The 9441-nt window shown below is 37.5% G+C and overlaps 1 long non-coding RNA gene across 1 annotated transcript; it reads left to right on the top strand.

Annotated features, from left to right (window-relative positions):
• The first annotated feature begins 493 nt into the window (after window positions 1–493).
• Window positions 494–5762, top strand: LOC145981258 (uncharacterized). The gene is made up of 4 exons (XR_014440946.1): window positions 494–623; window positions 4502–4523; window positions 5218–5235; window positions 5628–5762. It is a non-coding gene; the product is annotated as an uncharacterized LOC145981258 (long non-coding RNA).
• The last annotated feature ends 3679 nt before the right edge of the window (window positions 5763–9441 follow it).

Genomic DNA, 9441 nt, shown 5'->3' with positions numbered 1-9441 from the left:
ATAGAATTCGGCCTGTATATGGGACCAGTAACCCCCACCACCGTGAGGAGATTGAGGAGCTATGAATGAGTATCGTGACCCAGTCTTGAAATCCTACAACGAAAGGGTGTTCGTCGTGCTGACCACACGTCACCCTGTATCTAGTTGGATCTTCCACCTAGGCAGGTTGGAGTGAGGGCGGTAGGCCTGGCCCCTACGGGCTATTGCGCCACGGGTTATATGAACGTATTTGATATTTTGCTGGTCTGCAAATTTAATATTAATATGTGAAAATCTTTTGGCAAATATTTAGGATGTGTGGGCATCGAAATTATATAATTTTTAAGTTATGTAATAGCCGTTTATATAAGCTAAATGTGCATTTGTTCCCGGTAGTCATCTATTGTGAACGCTTCCGTTCCATATGACTTTCAACACAGGAAATTTCTAGTGTGTTTAAGTTACTTACAGCAAGGTCATTCGTGTAGGAGTAGTACACCTATAAATACAGACTTCACGTTTGGAAACGCGTCATACATTCAACAGACATCATGGCGAAACTGCAATTAGTTACTGCTCTTGTTCTGATGATGCTTTTTATCGCTGGAATGGGTGCAGCAGCTACAGCTAAACAAAAGAGGGATGTAAGTATAACATCGCTTTCACATTCTCAAAGGTTATTCTTAAATGTTACGTCACATTAATATTGTCTTTAAAATTCATCACAAATTGTCTCAAATCTTTGAGTTGATAATACCACAGATAAAGGTATATAAGCAGATCTTTATTAAAAGGCATGAAAACAGCTGCACGGACCTCCCTGGGATCGTCCCTTCGCAATAAGCTTCGAAATAATACGTTGGAAAGTGTAGAGAGACACCACTCGAAATCTTGCTTCCAGGAAAAGGCAAGAGATGGTACTGCTAAATTTCAGCAGCTCTCAAGCCTCACTTCTCTGGAACCATTGCTCTGAAGCGATGGATTCCGAGAAAACCTTCCACCTGCGAAGCCTCAGTGCTTCGACATTGAGAACTGGCCGCGAGTGAGTGGCTCTACTTTTACTAGTGGTTAGGAAACCGTAGTATGATGTACATCTATATAAAGTCTAGATTCTGGAAAATACCTGACTATTATACTCATTCCTAGCATATAAGAGGTTACTGAAGGAACAACGCTACCAAAACGAGTACTTTTTCAATGAACACTTAAGAAATTTACCACATATATTCTGTACGTAGCAACGAGATAAATCGTTTATAGATGTTTTTTGTTATCTTGAGTTTCTATTGCATTTTCTACATAAATACCACATCAATAGACATAAAAGACGTTACTGAGTGGATTCAATAATCGCAGCAATATTTCTGGACGGCAGTCTTACACCCTTTTCGAAAAACCACATGGGGACGAAATATTTTTTGTTTGTTTGTTTGAATTATTTTTGAATGACGAACAGTACCTTTCAAATACATATATATATCTTTATCTCTGAAAATATAACCAGTTATATTTAGAGTATTCTCGTTTACAAGGTTTGTGATCCCGGGTAAAGCATAAATATGCCGTTTGTGTTTGACTCATCATCTGTTAGTTCAGACTTTCGCCACCCGCCTGTGCTGCACCCGCACAGTATATATAGCTCAGGTCACTTCCTTTTATCCCTCCGTTACAAATCGAATGTCAACTAAAAGTATATATTTCACACGTATAATTTGATTTCAATAGTAGTAATTTACATTAATGTGATAATTTCAAATTCAAGTGGTGTTTTGTTTTGAGGGGCCAACATTATTACCGGGTAATATGTCCCATGGAAAAATGCCTTGTTCGTCCCTCCATGCGGACGTCCATGATTAGGAAGGCATTGCCTTGTCCCCCGTGCAAACGCTTATGGCTTCATCTCGCTGTAGACCTATGCCTGGCAGCCACATTACCACTTTCACTTTGCAGATGCAACGTTTACTAAATGGAGGATATAGAACTGAATGCTAAACTGTATGTAGAAAAACTGGAAAATAATAAATCACAAAATTTTGATATGAGTAGTAAATGTGGGCTATCCACCGGATGTTTACATTTCTGTACTTCCTTGGCGCGGGCGAAAACTTTACTTCCGGTTTTCAATTGAATGACATGGAGTTCGAAAATCGGAATTGTCTAACGCACATGTGTTTACTATATTTAAGATTGAAACTAACTGTTTATAATCATTCAGAATTCCAAAAATTATAATCTTATAATTTAATGTAATCAATATATACTTTATAATAAAATTTTTACTAACTTCTAAAGTCCTTTTCTTGAAAGGCAATTGAAAAAGTTAATAATAAAATAACAATAACTGTGCATTTCAGTACTGTAATTGTTGTACTGGATATGCACTCTAATATAATTATCAAGTAATAAAAAATTTAGAATACAACATGTTAATTTCATTAGTTTAGTAATTATTTATTGTATAACATTTATAACAGTTGTAATTATTATTATTTCTACTATTCTACTTTTATTACTGGCCTTTACCCCCTACAAAAATTTCTGACTACGCTCTCTCTAAGCCATGAGATAAAAATAAAAGGGCATACATTTTACTGTTGTAAAATTGAAGTATTTCAATGTTTATAACTAATGTCAGCTTTATTTCAACCTGCAGAAGTCTCAACACGAAACTGTAGGTAGAAGATCAATATTGTCTTGGAAAAGACTACTATTTTTCCGTAAATCTTCATCCAAACGATCCGTGAAAATGCCAATCTTTTCTAGGTTCCTTGTTTCTCTATATCACTCAAAAATTTCAAGTCATCCATTTTGTATCCCATCTTTTATAAGAAAATAATCTCGGTAACGATCCGTATTTCACTTATTTACATTGGAAAATTATCAAACAGAAAGTTATTTCTCCGCCACCTATAATCAAATTGTCTAATCGATTATCTTTTGTTTACTCACTGGGTGGCCGCGGTGGCTCAGTCGGTAAAGCGTCTGAGTACCATGCTAAAGGTCCCGGGTTTGATCCCCGGCCGATTCAAATCCGGGAACTTTTCTAACGATGGGAGCTGCCCCGCCGCCTACCCAGCGTCGAATAAACTGGGTACCTGGGGGAAACCCTGGGGGGTAAAGGCGGTCAGGGGCGTGATGCTGATCACATCATCCCCACTCACGTTACCCCTATACCCCTTATACGCCTTCATGGCGTGGTGCTATGCACAGGGGAGCACTTTACCTTTTTTTACCTTTACTCACGAATAACCCCCATAGGTGGAAATCGTTGTGATGTTTGGTTGTCGTCTGCCTTCTGCTTCCGAGCTGTGCGCCTGCGCCACAGAGCGCGAAGGGTGACACCTGGCAGGAAAAGTGGCAACAGCACTGCCTTGTAGATTTGGACGACAATGAAAAGGACGGGATAGAACGGAACGGAGCGCTTGCCAATTCGGACACTGCCATGTTTCCGGACAAAGGGTCCAAAAACCAAGCAGCGAGGTGAAGGAGAATAATGATAAGATAAGAGCAACAGTAGCAGATAAGCTACACCCGTTTGGTGTTTAAAGTACGCCATCTTGAAATGCATTACCACACTCGATATGTAGATGGTAATGGAAAAGCTACGAATGATAGCATCACCGCCAAAACACTACTGAGTGGCCCCATTCTCTCTTCTCCCTCTAAACCACTCACTGATTTTTTTTGTCAAATTTATTTCAGGTGATGCCTTTAAAATATTTACCGAATGCACTTAAATGCAATATCTGCTTCTTCATTTTCTTTAATTGAAGGTCGCTTTTATGCAACTTTTGACTAATCACGACAATGAGGACGAGTGACGAAGGGATCCTAACAGACAACACTGATGCCCAGGCCGGGATTCGAACCCGTAACTTGGCCACGATGGTCGTCGTTTATATGCTTATTGCTTCAAAGAAAGTATAAACACTTCAGCTCTGAAACTTGATTTCGTTTTGACCCTACTTTAAAAAGTTCCATGCAGGCGATCATGTCTGTTTCAAATATAATTTCCATAACATATATTATTATATCTCGGCGGCAGCAGTCCGCCTGGGCATGGGTGTTTGTGAGTGTGCATTCATCATATCATCACTCATTCCAATCTTCGTAGTTAGATAAAATTGCAAAAAAGTGAAGTAAAACAAACTAAATCAACCAATGAATCAATTAAATCAAAATTATTATTATATCTGAAACACAATAATTCATGAACTCCAACAGTGAAACACCCTGTGTAACAATAGATCATCAACAACATTTGTTGGATGATGTAGGTTTAATTTCAACGCAACAATTCCGTGTTACTTGCTGTAACGCACCAAAATTTACTTTCATGATAAAAACATGCAATGCACGTACATAACCAGACATGATACACTGAAATCTGTCCGAGTTATGTCGATCCGATAATGCATTAATTCTACTTTATTTCCTAAGCTTTTCATTGTGTGTTAAATACTTAGTTGTATTATAAAATATGCTACGTAGACTTAACTAATTTCAGTATTAAATGTTACAGCCGATCGAAAAGGAACTGGCAGGTAACTATTATTTAAAAATACTTAATGTAACATATTTCTTAAGATCATAATTTCGTTCAGTATATGATAAGTTATTATATTTACTACGAAGTTCAAAATATACGTATATTTGATATGCTTAATTGTGCCCTGCCTGGTGAATGGACATTGCACTGCAAGTCCAGCCCTATCTCAACAGAAATTTTACGTTCAACAAACTTTAATGTTTAATTTCGTATCTTACGTTGTTATCAAACACTTCTACTCTAATCCAAAAATGAGTTTCAAATTCACGAGCAAAAATGAGCGACTCTACCACGAAAGTCTCTTCAAGACATATAGAAGAACTATATGTTGTAAACTTTATCTCAAAATTGCGTAAGAATTATTTGGAACATTGATGTAATATTTCCACGGAATATTTGCACTTTTCTTTTCCTTTCTGGAGTTCCAGAGAGCACATGTTCGTAAGCCAATAGGTGGATTCTTATTTCAGATTTTCTTTCAGAATGTGGATAGAATTTCCCATTGTTGTTCACTAGCGACCATCCTATCGGAAATTTCGGTTCGATTCGGGACTGATAATGAATGTTACATTACGTGTTATTTCTATGCATTGCGATCTTCAGGATAGGCTAAAAGTGGCAGAAAATTCAAATTATAAGACCAAATGTTGGTAGTTTATTTACACTAAGAAAACTTAATATCTTTTCAGGTCTTTACACAGTTTAAGGTAAGTGTTCTTATGTTAGACAGCATAGATTATTTGATGCAAAAATTGTGTATCACAAGTTGAAATACGTGGAAAGTGCGTTTCTTTAATGCCTAATTTCTAACAAACTTATTTTAAGAAATCACGTAAAGTTTATTAAAACTGAAATTATTTGAAACATATTTTCAAAATTTACCAACTATGATATCAACAATTTATATAAAATTTGAGCGAGAAACCTCTGATATTGAGTTTGGAAGAAGTAATTTATAGAATTCGTGCAATAACATAATTTGAGATTGATGCAAAATGGATTGTACACTGATTGTAAGGTTAATTCGGTGCCTCTAATGACTAACGAAAATGATACAATTTGAATTTTTTATAACAACATTTCTCTAATTGTATTTTAGGTGAATCCGTAAAGGAATATCATCTGATAAAAAAATGGACCACTTCAATGCAGCATTAGTAATATTTCTATATTATTCACCTCACCGTTAAAATGTATTCCTTATCACTGCAATAAAAGCATTTAGGTGCAAAAATTTCATATTTCCTTAATTTGAAACATACACGTATACAATACTGGGCGTCCAACTCAAACGTAGCCTGGATCAAATACATTTGTCTATGAGACAAATGACGGCAACATTGCAACAGGAAATTGGTATAGTTTATTGTAACGTGAACCGTGGCACGTACTCAAGGTCATATCTTTTCATGATCCTTGGCATGTAACTGTTGATTGGATAGCCGCCATCTTGGAATCACCTTCTTTTAGTATAATGGAAAGGTGCTAATGTTGGTTACAAGACATTTCCAGTTTCGTCAAGTATCCAGTCTCGAAAATAAGACGGAATTTTTTTTTTTAATTCGGGACGAGACTAGCGAAAGCCTGGTCTTCTCCCGAAAGTAGAAAAAAAACAAAATTAATCATTTGGAAATACTCATTTATTCGGAATGAAGTTTTCCTTGGAAACACAGACCAGCTTCTATATTTATGTGAAAGGAAGGTAATCAGGCTGGTGATTGAATACCTAATCTTATTTTTAATAGTCTTTCGAAACCCAGCGTTACCTCCCATTTTTCAATTCTTTCAATGTTAATAATTTTATGTTGTGATAGTACTCCAGTCACAACGCTATGCGGATGTTTGCGTTAAAGATTAGTAATAGAGAACTGTCTTCGATAAGTTCTTTGAATGGGTAGCTTATGAAAATTATTGCAAACGTACGAAGAAAATCGTGGTATTTGTTTGCGTCAATATTGATAAAATTTAATTTGTTTATCCATTAAAAGTTGAAATGTTTTAACGCCTTTAAAAGAGAAACGACTACTATCACCCGTAGGACACAGTTACACGGTGATGTCCCAACTCAGGAACTATAAGGAAAGTTCCCAGTTCAGGAACCGATATTTTCACATGGAATGTTCCCATTTCAGGAACCGATATTTTCACGTGGAATGTTCCCAAGTCAGGAACCGATATACTCACGTGAAATGTTCCCAACTCAGGAACAGCTGCCCCGGAAGGGAAGAAGGAGAGGTAAGGGTCGGTTTCTGAGAGGTTCTAATCGTTACTGCACGTTTCCCTGAAATACTTCGTTCATACAGTACAGGGTGTTCATGAAGTCCCGGTACGATTACAAAAACATAGCTCGGAAACTACATGCAATAGAACAATGCTGTTGATATGCAAAATAAGCTACAACTCTCTACGTTTATATGCCATACACCTCAATGTTCGGTAATACACTTCTGCCCGTACACGCCCCAACATATCACCAGTAACAGGATACTATCAGTTATTCTCCTTAGAAGAGTAGCAACATCTAGAACAGCAGTGCTTGAAACACAAACTTTTGACATACTCCCAGAAGAAATCCAAGGGTGGCCAGTGAATAGGTCCATAACGGCCTATCTACCTATCCAGAAGAATTCGAACATCCTTGGACCAACGAGGGGTTGACTGGAATTCCTTCCAACTGAAGAAGAAGGTACTGTTCGAGCTATGTTCTTTTGTAATGGTACCGGGACTTTATGCACACCTTGTATATCCATTTGGAGAGAAAGTACTATGCTTTACGGGAATTTCTTCTTTCCTCTAATTTTGAGTATCTTGCAGATATTTTGCTTGTAGGTTAGGTTAAGTTAGAAGTAGTATTGAACTATATATATATCGTCCACACGATATATCGCGATATTAAAAATATATCGTCCAGACGATATCAACAATCAACATATCGTCACGAAATTTTGGCGATAAATCGTCACGATATTTAGTGATATAGTATATCGTATCGGCGATATATATTCACGATATTTTGGCGATATATGCGGAAAATATATCGTTTCGTATCGTGTGTGAGCATATTTTCTTGACCGTAAATCGCAATATCAAATTTCCTATATCCCTAGTCAGTCGTTACACAGGTGTGCCTATTGTCAAGTATTTCAAACGCCAATTCATCGTCACCCGAGGCAATTTGTAGGATGTCCTTAGTTGGGAAGATATTTCACTGGAATATCCAACCAGTAAAAAGCAGTTCCTGAGATTGCACTGTTTTACCTAGGAATTGCCATAGTTCCTGACTTGGAAAATCCTGAATCGGGATTTCGTACTTTGAGTAACACCAAGAACATGTTAAGATGTGCGAAGAGAAAGAAAACCACGCTAGACTTCATTTAGGTTCCTCTTCTCGTATATGAGAACGACGGAGTTTGCTGGAGCACGTGGACTCATTAAAACTAGACAAGGAAACATCAAATGGCTTCTCGGAAAATAAACTTTCCCTTTGAAAGCGACAACAATTAATGGCGAACTGATTGTTCATATGATCCTCATCAACCTTCATAACGAATGACAGATATATGTGTCCCTCCAGGACGCCCACGGCACTCACCTAACCATTCTGCCACCAATGGATGCGCTATCCTAATGATACACACCAGCACCGTATGGGTGCAAATCTTGAAGTGTTTGTTATTTCTTCTCGTTGAAAAATGTCTGATGATGTGATATACTCATAAGCTAGATCAGTGAGACACTGGGACTGCTACCATAGGCAGTTCACATAGAGGGGCAGATTTTATATAAATTTACACATATCAAGTATTGTTTATGCACACCTTGCTCCCCCTTCCTAAAGAAAATTATATTAACTTGGGGACTGTGACTGCCACGATTTTGTGGCTCAAACCATCAATGATCCAACTTCTCGATTCACCATAGATACTATAGAGTGCGAACTATAGGGTGACCATAATATTTTGACCCTAAAACGAAACATCCAAAGTATATCAGTTTAGTGTTCACCTCCTTCCTGAAATATCAGTTAGATCTAATAAAATTATTGTCATTACTAACGTATTATTGTTATTTGTCACATACATGATAAAGATTAATTGAAATATGATGTTTCGTTGTCAAAAGGTATTAATTATTATAATCTCGGTATGACTTCCATAGCGTTTATCTTCCCTTCTGATAACCTTTGACATTAGTCCTACGTTGAAGTTGAGGAGTGACGGAAGTACGTATTTATCAGAAGAATATCAACAAAACAAAAAAACCCGCGGCACAAGCTGATTTAAGCAGTACACCGCTGTCTTCTCGAATGTTATCGACGACAAAGGAACATATTGACTGTTATGAAGTGTTTGAAATGCAGTTCAACTGTTTTGCCACAGTAGTGTTTCCATTAGTTTAAACAATCCATGAGCTTCTTTGCATGACATGTTTCATATTCAGACTTGGTTTTCAAGTTAAGTCATAGACTTTTATAAAACGGAAAAAATAGTGGGTTTTTAATAATATCGTCGGGACGATTGGAACATTCCTCGACTGTCCAGGTCGAAAAGTGATATATGATCAGTCAATACATTAGTGAGATACGAGATGTGTCAGAAAAGTAATGAGACTGGCAACACTAAGCACGAATCGACGACGCTGCTGCCTTCTGCTTCACATAGCAGTTACGTTAACCCCTGCCGTTGACTCCGTACAAGATTGAACCTGCTACAGTTGCCACGCGATTGTTGGGAGCGTCTGAAGTGAAGTTGAGTTTGTGAGGTGCGCTTCGAAAATGGTCTGGCAAAAAGTTTGAGCAACGTTTTTCCATTAAATTTTGTGTAAAGCTTATCGAATCCGCTACTGTGACTTCAGTGGCGTATACTGAGTCCACGATCTGGGCTATCTCACTATGTCACGTCGTTTTAGGGTAT

Source organism: Lepisma saccharinum, chromosome 29 (genome assembly GCF_977018435.1).
Source record: "Lepisma saccharinum chromosome 29, izLepSacc3.1, whole genome shotgun sequence".
In the NCBI taxonomy this organism is placed as follows: domain Eukaryota; kingdom Metazoa; phylum Arthropoda; class Insecta; order Zygentoma; family Lepismatidae; genus Lepisma; species Lepisma saccharinum.
Note: the sequence above shows the minus strand (reverse complement) of the source record. Positions and strands in the feature narration are given on the sequence as shown.